General features: G+C 44.1%; 1 protein-coding gene and 1 long non-coding RNA gene across 6 annotated transcripts in view; one reads left to right on the plus strand and one right to left on the minus strand.

Moving 5' to 3' along the window:
* LOC141059724 (uncharacterized) overlaps positions 1-12,230 on the plus strand; it is a 53,953-nt gene extending 41,723 nt beyond the window's left edge. Inside the window, exon 3 of the long non-coding RNA XR_012222587.1 lies at positions 11,805-12,230. This is a non-coding gene — a long non-coding RNA (uncharacterized lncRNA). The remainder of the gene's footprint in view (positions 1-11,804) is intronic.
* Positions 1-19,255, minus strand: part of EXOC6 (exocyst complex component 6) — a 319,253-nt gene that overhangs the window by 286,432 nt on the left and 13,566 nt on the right. The gene's annotated exons all lie outside the window — the stretch shown is intronic.

Genomic DNA, 19,255 nt, shown 5'->3' on the forward strand with positions numbered 1-19,255 from the left:
CCACCCACACACAATACATCATTTGAAAGGTAAACTTGCTCCCTTCAGCGAGAAAACAGCCAAGCAAACCACACATCCACAATTTTATCAATAAATACAGTTTAAACATTAATTTTCATAAACCTGCAGAAAGACACAATGACCTGCAGGTGGCACCTCAACCGGAAAACATTTTTTGGCCTCTACTTATCAAAACAATTTATTGTATTACCAATCTACATATATAAATTCCTGTCTGTGTTCATCATCTCATGAAATACATTTACATTTGACCAGCTTGCTTTTTCTGAAATTGCCTGCGCCCCCGACGACTAATGAGCAAAAATTTTGCCCGGACCAAGCTAGTTTCATCCTACAACAGGACAATGACCCAAGGCACACCTCCAAATTATGCAAGAACTATATAGGGAAGAAGCAGGAAGCTGGTATTCTATCTGTAATGAAGTGGCCAGCGAAGTCACCAGATCTCAACCCCATTGAGCTGTTGTGGGAGCAGCTTGACCGTATGGTACGCAAAAAAAAAAGTGCCCATTATCAAGCCAAACCAACTTGTGGGAGGGGCTTCTGGAAGCATGGGGTGAAATTTCTCCAGATTATAACTCAGCAAATTAACTGCTAGAACGCCAAAGGTCTGCAATGCTGTAATTGCTGCAAAGGGAGCATTCTTTGACGAAAGCAAAGTTTGAAGGAGAAAATTATTTCAAATAAAAATCTTTCTTTCGAACCTTGTCAATGTCTGGACTAGATTTTAAATTAATTTGGCAACTCATTTGATTAATAAAAGTATGAGTTTTCATGGAAACCACAAAATTGTCTGGGTGACCCCAAACTTTGGAACGGTAGTGTATATATGGAAGAGGGAGTCATTTCTCAAGAATGTGGAGGAGACCAAAGAAAAAAATGCAACAACAGATTCAGGGAAATAGCCACAATTACACAAAGGAAAAATTACACATTTATGGCAAGTAATGAATCCCAGTAATCTGGCAATTTGTTTTTCCCTACGTGGCGCAGCACAGTTTATTACCTACTCCTTAAAGAGGACCTGTCTTCATGTGAAAAGTAGCCAGCTTATTCTCGCTGTTCCCAAGCATTCTTGTTTTTTTTTTTAGACGGCTTTTTTTTTTTTAATTTTAAATCTGCCATACGGTTCTTGAGATACAAGCCTTTTTATTTACAGCGGCTTGCGAAAATATTCACCCACCCCCTTTTGGCTTTTTACTTATTTTGTTACATTAAAACCTGTGTTAAAATATTTTTGTAATCTGATTTGTGTGCAATGCATCAGCACTAAATAGTCTAAGTTGGTGAAGTAAGAAAAATATAGGTAGAAATTAAATTTATGGGATCAAATACCGTATATACTCGAGTATAAGTAGACTCGAGTATAAGCCAAGGCACATAATTTTGCCACAAAAAACTGGGTAAGCTTATTGACTCAAGTATAAGCCACGTATGCATTGCCCCTCATCCCTGTCCTGGTATGCATGGCTCCGAGCTTCCTGTCCTTGTATGCATGGCTCCCCGGTCCCTGTCCTTGTATGCATGGCTCCCCGGTCCCTGTCCTTGTATGCATGGCTCCCCAGTCCCTGTCCTTGTATGTATGGCTCCCCCATCGCTATCCTTGTATGCATGGCTCCCCCATCCCTATCATGCATGGCTCCCCGATCCCTGTCCTTGTATGCATGGCTCCCCCATCCCTGTCCTTGTATGCATGGCTCCCCGGTCCCTGTCCTTGTATGCATGGCTCCCCGGTCCCTGTCCTTGTATGCATGGCTCCCCGGTCCCTGTATGCATGGCTGCCCGGTCCCTGTCCTTGTATGCATGGCTGCCCGGTCCCTGTCCTTGTATGCATGGCTCCCCGGTCCCTGTCCTTGTATGCATGGCTCCCCGGTCCCTGTCCTTGTATGCATGGCTCCCCCATCCCTGTCCTTGTATGCATGGCTCCCCGGTCCCTGTCCTTGTATGCATGGCTGCCCGGTCCCTGTCCTTGTATGCATGGCTCCCCGGTCCCTGTCCTTGTATGCATGGCTCCCCGGTCCCTGTCCTTGTATGCATGGCTCCCCGGTCCCTGTCCTTGTATGCATGGCTCCCCGGTCCCTGTCCTTGTATGTATGGCTCCCCCATCGCTATCCTTGTATGCATGGCTCCCCGGTCCCTGTCCTTGTATGTATGGCTCCCCCATCGCTATCCTTGTATGCATGGCTCCCCAGTCCCTGTCCTTGTACGCATGGCTCCCCCATCCCTGTCCTTGTACGCATGGCTCCCCGGTCCCTGTCCTTGTATGCATGGCTCCCCGGTCCCTGTCCTTGTATGCATGGCTCCCCCATCCCTGTCCTTGTATGCATGGCTCCCCGGTCCCTGTCCTTGTATGCATGGCTCCCCAGTCCCTGTCCTTGTATGCATGGCTCCCCGGTCCCTGTCCTTGCATGTATGGCTCCCCCATCGCTATCCTTGTATGCATGGCTCCCCGGTCCCTGTCCTTGTATGTATGGCTCCCCCATCGCTATCCTTGTATGCATGGCTCCCCAGTCCCTGTCCTTGTACGCATGGCTCCCCCATCCCTGTCCTTGTACGCATGGCTCCCCGGTCCCTGTCCTTGTACGCATGGCTCCCCGGTCCCTGTCCTTGTATGCATGGCTCCCCCATCCCTGTCCTTGTATGCATGGCTCCCCCATCGCTATCCTTGTATGCATGGCTCCTTATCCCCTATCCTTGTATGCATGGCTCCTTATCCCCTATCCTTGTATGCATGGCTCCTTATCCCCTATCCTTGTATGCATGGCTCCTTATCCCCTATCCTTGTATGCATGGCTCCTTATCCCCTATCCTTGTATGCATGGCTCCTTATCCCCTATCCTTGTATGCATGGCTCCTTATCCCCTATCCTTGTATGCATGGCTCCTTATCCCCTATCCTTGTATGCATGGCTCCTTATCCCCTATCCTTGTATGCATGGCTCCTTATCCCCTATCCTTGTATGCATGGCTCCTTATCCCCTATCCTTATACGCATGGTTCCTATTAAAAAAAAACATCCTACTTACCTTGCCTGCGCGCCCTCGCTGCATCTTATTCCGGCGCCAGCAGCTCTTCCGGCCAGGCGATCACGTGGACCTGTTCATTAAGGTAATGAATATTCACTCTACGCCTATGGGAGTGGAGAGGCGTGAATATTCATTACTTTAATGAGTGGGGTCATGTGATCGCTCGGCCGGAAGAGCAGCTGGCACCAGAATGAACAAGATGCAGCGATGGCACGCAGGGAAGGTAAGTAGGATGTGTGCTGTAAGGTGGCAGCTGTGGCTGTCACTGCGCGCTATTACAGAGAAATGAAAATTGATTTCTCTTTAGCAGCAGCACAGGCTTTAGCCACAGCCGCCGGCTCCTTCCTCTGTGACCCGCTGCTCCGTCTCCCTCGTCATCTTTCTGGGACAACTGACTCGTGTATAAGCCAAAGGGGCGTTTCCAGCACAAAAAAATGTGCTGAAAAATTCAGCTTATTATTATTTATTATTATAGCGCCATTTAGTCCATGGCTCTTTACATGTGAGGAGGGATACACACATTAAAAACGAGTACAATAATCTAAAACAATAAAAGTCACACCTGGTACAGGCGTAGAGAGGACAATGTCCGAGAGGGCTCACAATCTACAAGGCTTATACACGAGTATATATGGTAGCTAAAAATTGGCATGTGCATATATAATAATAATAATAATAATAATAATAATAATAATAATAATAATCTTTATTTATATAGCGCCAACATATTCCGCAGCGCTTTACAGTTTAACAGTTTCAAAACACAAGTCATAAGTAACAACGCTAACAATACAATAATTAAAGCAAAATAAGACGAAATAAGACGACCCTGCTCGTGAGAGCGTACAATCTACAATGAGGTGAGGGAGATACAGAGTACAGGTGTGTATTTACAATGGTGTATTTACAATGAAGGTCCAGCTATCTTGCAGGAGTGAAGGATGGATGGAGATAGTGAATGGGCTACGCACGCACACTTACACAGAGAATGACTTTGATTAGTGAATGTGATAGGCCGCTCTGAACAGGTGTGTTTTGAGGGAGCGCCTAAAACTATGCAAATTGTGGATAGTCCTGATTTCTTGGGGTAGAGCATTCCAGAGGATAGGAGCAGCACGGGAGAAGTCTTGGAGTCGGGAGTGGGAGGTACGGATTAGTGCAGAGGTTAGTCGAAAGTCGTTTGCAGAGCGCAGCGATCGGCTAGGCCGATACACAGAAATGAGAGAAGAGATGTAAGGGGGTGCCGCACTGTGGAGAGCTTTGTGGGTGAGAACAAGTACTTTGAATTGGATCCTATAATGAATGGGCAGCCAATGTAAGGACTGGCGAAGAGCGGACGCGTCCGAGTACCGATTACCCAGATGGACGATCCTGGCTGCTGCATTGAGTATGGACTGGAGAGGGGATAGTCGAGTGACGGGGAGGCCACTTAATAGAGCGTTGCAGTAATCCAGGCGAGAGTGGATCAATGCAACAGTGAGGGTTTTTGTTGTTTCCATAGTGAGAAAAGGGCGGATTCTAGAGATGTTCTTTAGGTGTAAGCGGCAAGAGCGGGCAAGGGATTGTATATGGGATGTAAAGGAGAGATTGGTGTCAAACATAACACCCAGACAGCGCACCTGCTGCCGGGGTGTTATTGTGGTACCACCCACGGAGAAGGAAATGTCAGATTTAGGGAGGTTAGTAGACGGCGGGAGCAGAAGAAGTTCAGTTTTGGAGAGGTTGAGTTTCAGATAGAGAGCGGACATGATATTGGAGACTGCGGACAGACAGTCACTGGCGTTCTGTAGTACAGCGGGGGTAAGGTCGGGGGAAGACGTGTATAGTTGTGTGTCATCAGCATAAAGATGGTACTGAAAGCCAAATCTGCTGATGGTCTGTCCAATTGGGGCCGTGTAGAGAGAGAAAAGAAGGGGGCCAAGGACTGAGCCCTGAGGTACCCCGACAGCAAGAGGAAGAGGAGATGACGTGGAGCCAGAGAACAAAACACTGAAGGAGCGGTCAGAGAGATAGGAAGAGAACCAGGAGAGTGCAGTGTCCTTAATGCCTAGTGACTGGAGCCTAGAGAGTAGGAGATGGTGGTCAACAGTATCGAAAGCTGCAGATAGGTCAAGAAGAATGAGCAGAGAGTGGTCACCGTTACGTTTTGCTGTCAGAAGGTCATTGGTCACTTTGATGAGTGCAGTTTCAGTCGAATGTAGGGGGCGGAAGCCGGACTGTGAAGGGTCTAGAAGGGAGTGAAAATATATATTCACGGCTTTTGTGATGAAGTCCCTAAGAACTTCTGGTACCAATAATTATCTTGATAAGTCCCATGCTTAGTGACAGAACGTCCCCTATGTGCAATCTAAGTGAAACATGGTCTATCAGTATATACACTTTACCTTTTCTGAAAGGCCACAGAGGCTGAAACGCCATTAACAAGAGGCACCACTAACCAAACACCATGAAGACCAAGGAGATCTCCAACAAAGTCAGGGACAAAGTTGTTGAGAAGAAAAAGTCCGGGTTGGGTTATAAAAAAAATATCCCAATCTCTGATGATCCCCAGAAGCACCATCAAATCCATTATCAACAAATGGAAAACAAAGTACCACAACAAACCAACCAAGAGAGGGCACTCTCAGCCAAGGAAAGGAGGGCAATAATAAGAGAGTACAGAGACAAAAGATAACCCGAAAAGAAGTGCAGAGTTCCCACACAAACACTGGAGTATCGGTCCATACGACAACAATAAGCCGTACATTCAATAGAGGTGGCCTTTATGGAGGAGTGGGCAAAAAAAAAAAGCCTTTACTTACACACAAAAATTGTAAGGCTCGTTTTGAGTTTGCCAATGGACATGTGGGAAACTCCCCAAATGTATGGAAGAAGGTGCTGTGGTCAGATGAGACCAAAATTGAACTTTTTGGCCAGTTAGGTAAATACTATGTCTGGCACCAAACCAACACAGCTCATCACCCCAAGAACACCATCCCTACAGTGAAACATGGTGGCAGCATCATGCTGTGGGGATGACTGTCAGCAGCAGGGACACAGAAAATGGTCAGAGTCGAGGGGAAGATAGATGGTGCGAAACACAGGGATATTTTTGAGCAAAACCTGTTTTAGTCTGTTAGTGATCTGAGACTGGGACAGAGATTCACCTTCCAACAAGACAATGACCCAAAGCATACTGCCAAGGCAACACTCGGGTGGATTAAGGGGAAAGGCACAAATGTTTTGGAGTGGCCTAGTCAAAGCCCAGACCTTAATCCAATTGATAATCTGTGGTCAGACTTGAAGATTTCTGTTCACCAGAAGAAACCATCTAACTTGAAGAAGCTGGAGTAGTTTTGCTTTGAGCAATGGGCAAAATTCCCAGTGGCAAGATGTGAAAAGCTCATAGAGATTTATCCAAAGTGACATTGCTGTAATTGCTGCAAAAGGAGGCATTTAATGTGATCATGCCAGAAGCGCGTCACTAATTCAGCCCATTGGTGCCCATGTGACATGATCGCAGGTCGCCAATGGTTTGGCATGACAGCCCGGGGTCTGCAAGAGACACCTGTGGTTATCATTGCCGGATTGCTATGAGCGCCGCCCCGTGCTCGCTGCTCATAGCAAGTGAGCATTTCTGCTACACACAGGCAATCTGATCATCGTCTGTGTGTAGAAGAGGCGATCAGACAACTGCAGCTTCTAGTCTCCCATGGAGACAATTGAAGCACCAACAAGTAAAAAAAAAATACAAAATTTAAATAATAAAATAAAAAAAATAAAAAGTTCAAATCATCCAACATTCAAAATAAAACAATAAAAAATATAAAAAATACACATATTTGGTATCGTTGGGTTCAGAATCTCCTAGCTTATCAAGCTATAAAAAATTAATAAGATCGGTAAATGGCGTAGTAAAAAAAAAAGTCATCAAAACGCCAGAATTATGTGTATTTGGTCGCTGCAGCATTGCATTAAAATGCAATAATGGGCGATCGACACCAAAATGGTAACATTAAAAGCATCAGCTCGGCACGCAAAAAATAAGCCCTCACCCAGACCATGAAAAATTGAGATACTACGGGTCTCGGAAAATGGCGCCATTTTTAGTTTTTTTATTGTTTTTTTTAACAAACTTTATTTTTTTTTTCGTTTTTGTATTTCTGATTTTCGCTCCCCTTCTTCCCAGACCCATAACTTTTTTATTTTTGCGTCAATATGGCCATGTGAGCACTTGTTTTTTGCGGGACAAGTTGTACTTTTGAACAACACCATTGGTTTTACCATATCGTGTACTAAAAAATGGGGAAAAAATTCCAAGTGCGGTGAAATTTGTGGTGCAGTAACCTCTGTTAAAGCTAGGGGGCGCTGTATATGCTACTCAGAATATGCATGTGAGCGTGTGTCTGAACGCCCAGGATAAAGCCTGTATGTGTCTGGCTGTGTGGAATAGGACCTGTAGTGAGGTAATGACCATGTGACCCATACCTCACTTGTGGGTGTGGTCACGTACCATATACACTGTGTTCCAAATTATTATGCAAAAAGAGTTTAGGAGTGATAAGGTTAGAATTTTTTTGTTTGTCATTTAAACTCATTGATGGTGATGTGTGTCAGGGCTCTTTATATCACTGAAAGCAATTGCAGATACCTGTGCATATTAGTTTGGCCGGTGTATCCAAATAAAGGCAAGACTACTTAAGAAGGCTGTTCCACATTATTAAGCAGCCTACATTTTTTGCCAAAATGGGAAAGAAAAAGGATGTGTCGGCTGCTGAGAAGCAACAAATTGTGGAGTATTTAGGTCAAGGCATGACTACAATCAACATTGCCAAGACACTTCATCGTGATCATCGCACAATCAAGAAGTATGTAGCTGATTCCCAGCACACACGTGTGCGTGCTGATAAGGAAAAATTGAGGACTCTTTCCAACAGGCAATTGCGTCAGGTTAAAAGAGCAGCTGCAAAAATGCCTTGTCATAGCAGCAGCCAAGTTTTTGAAGCTGCTGGTGCCTCCAACGTCCCCCGAACAACAAGATGCAGGGTCCTTCAGAGGTTTGCAGTTGTGCGTAAGCCATCCTGTCGACCACCTCTATCCACTGCACACAAGCAGAAACGGCTCCAGTGGGCCAAACGAGACATGAAGACTGACTTCCAAACTGTTTTGTTCACCGATGAGTGCCCTGCAACGCTCGATGGTCCAGATGGATGGAGTGGAGGATGGCTGGTTGATGGACACCCCATGAAAACACGGCTAAGGCGCCAACAAGGAGGAGGTGGAGTAATGTTTTGAGCTGGAATCATGGGAGAGAGATTGTCGGCCCCTTTAGGATCTCTGAAGGGGTAAAGATGAACTCCATAATCTATGTGGAGTTTCTACAACAGCACTTCCTGCCATGGTTCAAGAGGAAGAACTGTTCTTTCCGCAGCAAGATCATTTTCATGCATGATAATGCACCGTCTCATGCTGCAAATAACACATCTGCATCTCTGGCTGCTATGGGCATAAAAGAGGACAAACTTATGGTGTGGCCACCATCTTCCCCTGACCTCAACCCCATTGAGAACCTCTGGAGCATCATCAAAAGGAGTGTCTATGATGGCGGGAGGCAGTTCACATCTAAGCCACAGCTCTGGGAGGGTATTCTGTCCACATGCAAAACAATCGAAGCACAAACCATCCAAAAACTGACAAATTCAATGGACGAGAGAGTTCAGAAGCTTCTTTCGAACAAGGGGTCCTATGTGCAAATGTGACATCACCTAGAATAAAGTTTTGACTTGAAAACTGTTTGATTTCAATTTGTAATAAGCTGATAATGCTTATAATTTCACAATTGACCATTTTTTTTTTCAAAATAAAAATAAACAGGTTGAAAACTCTGCTGTGCATAATAATTTGGAACATGCATTATGAGTGTTTCTTATTTTTAAAAATATACTGTTTTCACTTTTCATAGGCAGTTTGTTCAAAAACATTGCAATTATACTAGAATATTAGATGACTGGAAAATAACAATGACTGCAATTCATATAGGTAATTTAGAGAAAATATAAGGAAATATTTTTTGCATAATAATTTGGAACACAGTGTAGTGTGACTGAGGTCGGGTCACATGAGTTGTGTGTTTTGATCCTGAGTGGTCAGAGTGCAAGGTCCCGGAAGGCCTGTGTGTGTTGGAAGTGTCTGGGACTAAACTTCCTGTAAGAGCACGTGGAAAGGCCCGGACCTGGTAGAGTCTGTGACGGCTCTACGTAGGGAAGCGCTACTGCTCGGCTGTGGGTCTGCAACTGTAGACGACCTAGTGAGCAAGGCACTGTCTGGAACAGTGATCCCAGTGCGGCCGCTTCCCTGATAGCCCGTGAGGGGTAAACTGTGAGTTACGCTGACTGTGGTCAGCAAGAGACTTTGTATGCTTTATGTGGTAACGCTGCATGATGCACGATGTACTGGAAGCTACACGCTATTATGTTCATGAAGAGCGGTTTATGCTAATGTTTAATAAACCAAATGAACTGTTTAACCTGGAGTGTCCCCGCGTATGCCTCAAAGACCGGCCAAGCGAGTAAATCCCCGTCCATTCACTTGGTGGATCTCTACAAATTCCAAAATAAAAAGTGCAATTGCACAACTGTTTTTAGGATTTTTTTTTTACCATGTTATGGCTCTGGGAAGAAGGGGAGCGAAAAACAGAAACGCAAAAACAAAAGGGCTGCGGCGTGAAGGGGTTAAGGAGCATTGCTCAAAGTATTTGAAGGGAAATTTCAGAAGATTCACAAACTTTCGAAATTTCCAAACTTTCTACTGCTTGTAGAAAGGTAATACAACTGGAACAACTTAAATAGCTCCACACAAAGAATTGTTTTCTCCCAAATTCTACACTAAATGCCACTTTTACAGACTACTGCAATCTCAGGACTAAGCAACTCCCTGAGTAGAATCCGTCATAAGATCACAGAACTACAGATCACGTATTTCTGGCAGGGCTGACCCACACATCAGGGCATTTATTAGTTGCATCAGGAGTGCGCTAGATAAAACACATCAAATACCTTGACTAGCTAGGGCGTTTGTAGACTGTGATGTTTGATTTCATGGTAGAAAAATGACGAGGTCAAGAGAGTGGTCTAAGTTTAGCACAAACTAGGAAAAGGTTACAAAAAGATGGAAACGCATTTGAAGGGCATACCCAATACTAGGACAACCGCTCAAGCTGAGCGTTTGCCCTTTTTAAAATAAAACTTCTCTCCTCTGTTATGGTACTCGCTCTCTCGATACTCACATGAGTTTCTTCCATTCCTCGAGCCCTGCGCCCAATCGCCGCCTGCTTCATTCTCCCCGCCATTGGATGTATAAGTAATCAGAAGGAGGTGAGAGGCCAGCCGCAGCTCAGACTTCCTCTTGATTGCTTACTCATCCGAAGGTGGGGAAGAGTGAAGCCGGCGGTGATTGGGCACATGGCTCGCTTGATGGTACAACCTCACGCGAGTCCCAGGAGAGCGAGTGCCAACACCACCTGAACAGCGCTGCTGAGAATAGGTGTTTTTATTTTAACGGGGCCAAACATGAGGAACGATTGCTGTCATAATGTTCCTTTAACATTACTACAGATACAGTTGTACGTAGAGTTCACAAGTTCAAAGTTATACCATATAAATAAAGCCACAGAAGTTTTGGTATTGTTCTGTGGAGCGATGAGACAAATATGGATCTTTTTGGACCAATGGCTCACCCGTATATTTGGAGGAGGAAGAATTACACATGACCTGATAAGAACACTTAGTCTACAGTGAAGCATGGCGGTGGCTTAATGATGCCTACTGCCAATCATGGCGGGGACTAGTGATGCCTAGTGTGAGGCATGGCGCAGCCTATATGATGCCTATAGTGAAGCCATGGTGGGGACTTGCTGATGCTTACAGTGAATCCTGGCGGAGATTGGTGATGCCTACAGTGAATCATGGCGGGGGACTTGGTAATGCCTACAGCGAGAGCATGACAGGGTCTCAGTGAAGCGTACAGTGAATCATGGTGGGGGGCTTAAAGATGCCTACAGTGAGGGCATGCGGGGGCTCGGTGTAGCCTACAGTGAAGCATGGCGATGACTCGGTGAAGTCTACAGTTCTGTTGAGCTATTTAAATTGTTCTTGAAAGTTTTTCAGAGCTGACGTCATCACCCATCAAATATCGAATCTGGTCTTGGGCATTAATATGTAACATGACATGTATGAACTCGGCTCACCTTCTGAGCCTACTCCACCCCGTGCACCAAGGACATACAGTACCCCCAAGTCATGGTGCACTACGGGGTTACAGAATAATGAAGAGGCCCTGGTGTATACCTCTTTCAGTTCACGAGCCATTTATGGGCTGTGTGCCATTTTGTTTCCTTCTTCGAATCCGATATGCTTTTCCTAATGCCGACCACATTTGAAAGTGAGAGCCAGAGTAAAATGAAATTTGCATATTATCCGCACTGCTGAATAAAACATTAATCCAGATATGATGAATTAAAAGACGGTGGCTTATTCTACGCGTTTCAAAGTATAAGTTACTTCTTCATCAGGAAATTGCCACATGTATACAGGAAACCAGGGAGAGATGCTGTTTAAATAGGTCAGATTTTTTTAATATCGGCGCCAATAGAGCCACATGACAAAATTCAGTGGGCCACCACATGGTACGGCACATGACATGTTAACAAGAGTCAGTATAAAATAATCCACATGTAGCCTCACATGAAATATAGTTAACAATATTTCTCTCCAATTTACAGCTTTATTTTGAGAAAAAGAAGAAAAAAAAGAAAATACTGTTTATTTGAGAAGAACCCGTATAAATGAGACGAGGACCAAAAAAGTTCCCCATGTGTTGTCTCCATCTATTGAGCTATTACATTGTGATGAATGGAGTAGACGACACAAGCATGAAATATCAATTAATCATTTACTATTCTTAAAAACTAACTTTATTCATGGATAAAATGTGAAGAAGAACCTCATAAACTGCATAAAAATATAAAAAAATATTTTGTTCAAAATTATATATTTTTTATTTCAACATGTGTATGATGAATTTTATGTGTTTCCCTTTGTAAAAATATTTTTAATTAAAAATATTTTATATTTATAAAAACATTTAAGACGTTGAAATCCACCACAGACTGAGCCTCTTAAGCTCCCCCGGCGAAATCACACTTACATCGAAAAAAAAAAAAAGGGCAGCGCATGGATCAGATTTGTAGCTAACCCATTTTTGCAAATGACTGCGGCTCAGCAACGTCCAAATCACGACCAAATCACCAATCCCAAATGATCAGTTCAGGTCAAGCTGTGGACAGATATACATCTCTGCTACAGCGGCCACTACAGGGGAAAGGTGGTATTACATGGCAGGGGGTTTAGCCACTACACAGAATCCCTCAGCCCTTCCACCCCCCCAAAAAAAAATTACATTAATGGCAGGGAATAAAGGTCAGGGATCCCCCGTAATAACATTTTCTGATTGTCACTCGTCAGCATGGGTTATTTTGACAGTAGCCTCAGTCACCAGATTATTCTCCAGAACAAGAGTCAAATTGTGAATTCCACCCAACATTAGTGGTGGCTACAATAATAAACATGTCGTTAATTATATCGGCCTACAAGACGGGCATTGTACTGTGAGGGCCGAAGCCTGGGGGGAGGCACACGGAGCGTCACATGAGCCGCATCCATTCTTGCTGACACAATGCGGTTTTCAATCACCACATAAATGAGATATCCATGACGGGGCTCCCTGAGCGACGGGAAATATCTGTGCTGGATGCAATGAGATGATGACATTACTAGAATTAGATAATGCAATTTATACTTTACTAAGAGAATGCCTCATAATTGGCCACTTTGAGGAAACCGTCTTACTAGTCAGTACTGAATGTAAGGGCGACCACTGTGATATACAGTATATCAGACCAGCAGCGTATACATCTAGTCACAAATGATGTATACTACTATCTGTATATGAGCCCTCAATACTGGTGGTCTGGATTAGAGATGAGCGAATATTTCAATGTTTGGTTTGGATTACGATCGCCGAATTTGCAATGTTCGCCAAACATAACCGGACGCCAATTATGGTGTGATGAATCACTTTACTCACAGAAGAAAGAACTGTTTCAGTGTGAACGAGGCCTGTATGACAAAGACGATCTGCTCCAAAAATGTCAAAGTGAGATGTCCCCGACTGTATGACATTAGTGACAGATTTCTTTTTGGTGTGGATGAGAGCTGTATAACATTGACTACATGCCCCAAACTATTTGTATGCGAGATGTCCCCTACTGTATTACGTTAGTAACAGGATCTAATTTTTTGGGCCTGTCAATGAGGCCTGTATAACATGGACAAAAGGCACAAAACAATTTTAAACTGAGATCTCCCCTTCTGAATCACGTGAACTGATACATGAACTGACCAGGAAAAGGGCCATGGCGACAGCAGGAACGGGATCAATAACAGGGCGGCTATGGGAGGCACAAGATCCAGGATCCAGCCTACAACTATGGCTGCGGATTTTTCGGTGCAGATTTGGCTGAATCCACAGGTAAAATGACCTGCGCTTTACCTGCGGATTTAGTGCAGATTTTCTCCAGATTTTGTGCGTATTTCGCCTGCGGATTCCTACAATGGAAGAGGTGTAAAAACGCTGTGGATTCCACACAAAGAATTGACATGTTGCGGAAAATAAACCGCAGCAAATCTGCGCTTTTTTTACGCAGAGTGTGCACAGCGGATTTGTTTTTCCATAGGTTTACATGGTAGTGTACACCGCATGGAATACTGCAGGGCCAAATCCGCAACGTGTGCACATACCCTTACTCATTTACCCAACACCAATTACCAGAGAGCGTTTGATGCCCGTCAGAAGATAGGTGTAGCAGATGCGCGTCTCAAGCTCGGTATAAAAGATGCGAAATTGGATGCCAAAGATGCACATAATCTAGAAGATAGGCTCAAAACAATATCAAACTCAGATCTCGGCTGCTGTATCACGCTTGTAAAAAAAAAAATAAAATTAATTTTAATGTGCAACAGCTCTGCACACAGAACAATTTCAATGGCACTAAATGAAAAGGTTGGATATAGCGGGCGGTATCATGTTGATCAACAGAAAAAAATAAATATTTTAATGAGCTTGAGGTCTGCAGACAGCTTCATATCACCGCCACAAAGTGACAATGAGGGATACGGTGGGCTGTACCACATTCAGCAACAGAAAAGAAATATAATTGTTTTTTATGTGCCTTAGGTCTGCATACAGTTTCATATCACTGCCACAACATGGCAACGTGGCATACAGCAGGCTGTTTCACATTCAGCAACAGAAAAAATTATATATTTTTTTTAGCGTGCCTTAGTTCTGCAGATAGTTTCATATTACCACCACAACATGGCCACATGGGATACTGCACACATTTAGCTAGTGAAAAAATATTACCGTATTTTTCGCTTTATAAGACGCTCCGGATTATAAGACGCACCCCAAATTTTGAGGAGAAAAATAGGAAAAAACATTTTTTTAATAAAATGGTGGTGCTTCTTATAATCCAGGCGTCTTATTGCTTACCACTCTGTCCCCTGGTACTGTCGCCCACTCTGTCTCCGGGGTGCTGTCGCCCACTCTGTCCCCGGGGTGCTGTCGCCCACTCTGTCCCCGGGGTGCTGTCGCCCACTCTGTCCCCGGGGTGCTGCCACCACCGCGCTGGGTCCCCCGGGTGCTGCCACCACGCTGCGTCCCTCAGGTGCTGCCGCCATTGCGCTGTGTCCCCCGGTGCCTGCCGCCGCCGCGCTCTGTCCCGTGCTGCGTGGGGGGCTCTGCCGTTCCATCCATGCCTGTGTGGTGGATTGCTTCCTGGAAAATGACCGCCGCACAAGTGCAGATGGAGATCTCGGCACTGTAATCTCGGGAGATAAGATTTCAGCGCTGAAATCTCATCTCCTGAGATTTCAATGCCGAGAGCTCCATCTGCGCTTGTGCCGCGGCCATTTTCCAGGAAGCAATCCACCACACAGGCATGGATGGAACGCAGAGCCCCCGACGCAGCACGAGACAGCGTGGCGGTGGCAGGCACCGGGGACACAGCGCGGCAGCAGCACCTGAGGGACCCAACGCAGCGGCAGCACCCGGGGGACCCAGCGCGGTGGCACAATAAAAGGTACATTTGCACTGTAAGACGCACCCCTATTTTCCCCCCAAATTTGGGGGAAAAAAAGTGTGTCTTACAAAGCGAAAAATACGGTATTTAGAATGCTATGGAGCATAACAGAAGCAGTGTACAACACGCTTGTAGGATATGTGCCCCCGGCTGGCTTTCTTTGTGGACCTGAGTAAAGTCCAAAAGAGAAAAAAAAAATGCTGGACGGTAGATTTTACAGCCACACTGGACACAATCTAGCTACACTATCTGACTGATATACAACCGCCTAGCTAATTAGCTAAAATCTTGCTGTTAACAGTGCCAGCATCAAGAGCGGCCTCTCTGCGTTGCGACAGTGTCAAAATGGCGCTAAAACAAAATGTCCGCTCTTTACATGGAGAGGGACATGTGATTTCAGCAGCCAATGACACAAGCCGTTGTGTCAGGACATTGTAGGTGTTTCCTGCGCCCTGATTGGCTAGCCGCAATGTGCACACATAAAGTTCGGAAAAAAATGACTGTTTACAAGAACGCCGCGCCTCTGAGCTCTGCAAACCCCTCCCCTCATCATACACGTGCCAAACGCTCACGATACACCAACATTATTGTTGCCACAGTGCTAAAAATACTTTTCTGGCAATGCAAATATTTTCCACATGTTTACCGAATGTTACAGATTTTTTCCGATTTTATAAAATTTTGATTGTGTTTCCAATCACGAATCCGAATGTGCCATATTCGTGCCGAATTTATGTTTGGAGCTCGTTTTCCAAACAAATTCACTCAGCACTAGTCTTCATTTCGGGTGCACGGCGCTACATGGATTTGGTGGTGGGACAGTGTATATACAGTTGTGGCCAAAAGTATTGACACCCCTGCAATTTTGTCAGATAATACTCAGTTTCTTCCTGAAAATGATTGCAAACACAAATTCTTTGGTATTATTATCTTCATTTAATTTGTCTTAAATGAAAAAACACAAAAAGAATTGTCCTAAAGCCAAATTGGATATAATTCCACAACAAACATAAAAAAGAGGGTGGACAAAAGTATTGGCACTGTTCGAAAAATCATGTGATGCTTCTCTAATTTGTGTAATTAACAGCACCTGTAACTTACCTGTGGCACCTAACAGGTGTTGGCAATAACTAAATCACACTTGCAGCCAGTTGACATGGATTAAAGTTGACTCAACCTCTGTCCTGTGTCCTTGTGTGTACCACATTGAGCACGGAGAAAAGAAAGAAGACCAAAGAACTGTCTGAGGACTTGAGAAACCAAATTGTGAGGAAGCATGAGCAATCTCAAGGCTACAAGTCCATCTCCAAAGACCCGAATGTTCCGGTGTCTACCGTGCGCAGTGTCATCAAGAAGTTTAAAGCCCATGGCACTGTGGCTAACCTCCCTAGATGTGGACGGAAAAGAAAAATTGACAAGAGATTTCAGCTCTGGCTGATGGGAAGATGTGGGATATTAGTGGGATATTAGTGGTAGTTGTCCGGTGGCTCTGGCTGATGGGATGATGTGGGATATTATATTGAATGTAGATAGATAAAATCTTTATAATTTGTTATAACTAACCGTAGTTAGTTACTATGCCTGGGCAGCGCCGGGCTCTTCAGCTAGTATAAATATATATGTGACTGCTGTGTAAACACTACAGTATATACATATACAGCAGCGACTGCTCTGTACACTCTTCAGTATATACATATACACCGGTGACTGCTCTGTACACTCTACAGTATATACATATACCCCAGTGACTGCTCTGTACACTCTACAGTATATACATATACCCCAGTGACTGCTCTGTACACTCTACAGTATATACATATACACCAGTGACTGCTCTGTACACTCTACAGTATATACATATACCCCAGTGACTGCTCTGTACACTCTACAGTATATACATATACCCCAGTGACTGCTCTGTACACTCTACAGTATATACATATACCCCAGTGACTGCTCTGTACACTCTACAGTATATACATATACACCAGTGACTGCTCTGTACACTCTACAGTATATACATATACCCCAGTGACTGCTCTGTACACTCTACAGTATATACATATACCCCAGTGACTGCTCTGTACACTCTACAGTATATACATATACACCAGTGACTGCTCTGTACACTCTACAGTATATACATATACACCAGTGACTGCTCTGTACACTCTACAGTATATACATATACACCAGTGACTGCTCTGTACACTCTACAGTATATACATATACACCAGTGACTGCTCTGTACACTCTACAGTATATACATATACCCCAGTGACTGCTCTGTACACTCTACAGTATATACATATACCCCAGTGACTGCTCTGTACACTCTACAGTATATACATATACACCAGTGACTGCTCTGTACACTCTACAGTATATACATATACACCAGTGACTGCTCTGTACACTCTACAGTATATACATATACACCAGTGACTGCTCTGTACACTCTACAGTATATACATATACCCCAGTGACTGCTCTGTACACTCTACAGTATATACATATACCCCAGTGACTGCTCTGTACACTCTACAGTATATACATATACCCCAGTGACTGCTCTGTACACTCTACAGTATATACATATACCCCAGTGACTGCTCTGTACACTCTACAGTATATACATATACACCAGTGACTGCTCTGTACACTCTACAGTATATACATATACACCAGTGACTGCTCTGTACACTCTACAGTATATACATATACACCAGTGACTGCTCTGTACACTCTACAGTATATACATATACCCCAGTGACTGCTCTGTACACTCTACAGTATATACATATACCCCAGTGACTGCTCTGTACACTCTACAGTATATACATATACCCCAGTGACTGCTCTGTACACTCTACAGTATATACATATACACCAGTGACTGCTCTGTACACTCTACAGTATATACATATACACCAGTGACTGCTCTGTACACTCTACAGTATATACATATACACCGGTGACTGCTCTGTACACTCTACAGTATATACATATACACCGGTGACTGCTCTGTACACTCTACAGTATATACATATACACCAGTGACTGCTCTGTACACACTACAGTATATTCATATACCCCAGTGACTGCTCTGTACACTACAGTATATACATATACCCCAGTGACTGTGCTGTACACACAGTATATTCATATACCCCAGTGACTGCTCTGTACACACTACAGTATATACATATACACCAGTGACTGCTCTGTACACACTACAGTATATACATATACACCAGTGACTGCTCTGTACACACTACAGTATATACATATACACCAGTGACTGCTCTGTACACACTACAGTATATACATATACACCAGTGGCTGCTCTGTACACACTACAGTATATACATATACACCAGTGACTGCTCTGTACACTCTACAGTATATACATATACCCCAGAGACTGTGCTGTACACACTACAGTATATTCATATACACCAGTGACTGCTCTGTACACACAGTATATACATATACCGTATATACATATACCCCAGTGACTGCTCTCTACACAGTATATACATATACCCCAGTGACTGCTCTGTACACACTACAGTATATTCATATTCACCAGTGACTGCTCTGTACACACTACAGTATATACATATACACCAGTGACTGCTCTGTACACACTACAGTATATACATATACCCCAGTGACTGCTCTGTACACACTACAGTATATACATATACCCCAGTGACTGCTCTGTACACTCTACAGTATATACATATACACCAGTGACTGCTCTGTACACACTACAGTATATACATATACACCAGTGGCTGCTCTGTACACACTACAGTATATACATATACACCAGTGACTGCTCTGTACACTCTACAGTATATACATATACCCCAGTGACTGTGCTGTACACACTACAGTATATTCATATACACCAGTGACTGCTCTGTACACACAGTATATACATATACCCCAGTGACTGCTCTCTACACAGTATATACATATACCCCAGTGACTGCTCTGTACACACTACAGTATATACATATACC

The sequence above is a fragment of the Dendrobates tinctorius genome, unplaced genomic scaffold (genome assembly GCF_039654945.1).
Source record: "Dendrobates tinctorius isolate UK_male_01 unplaced genomic scaffold, ASM3965494v1 ptg000230l, whole genome shotgun sequence".
NCBI classification, from domain to species: domain Eukaryota; kingdom Metazoa; phylum Chordata; class Amphibia; order Anura; family Dendrobatidae; genus Dendrobates; species Dendrobates tinctorius.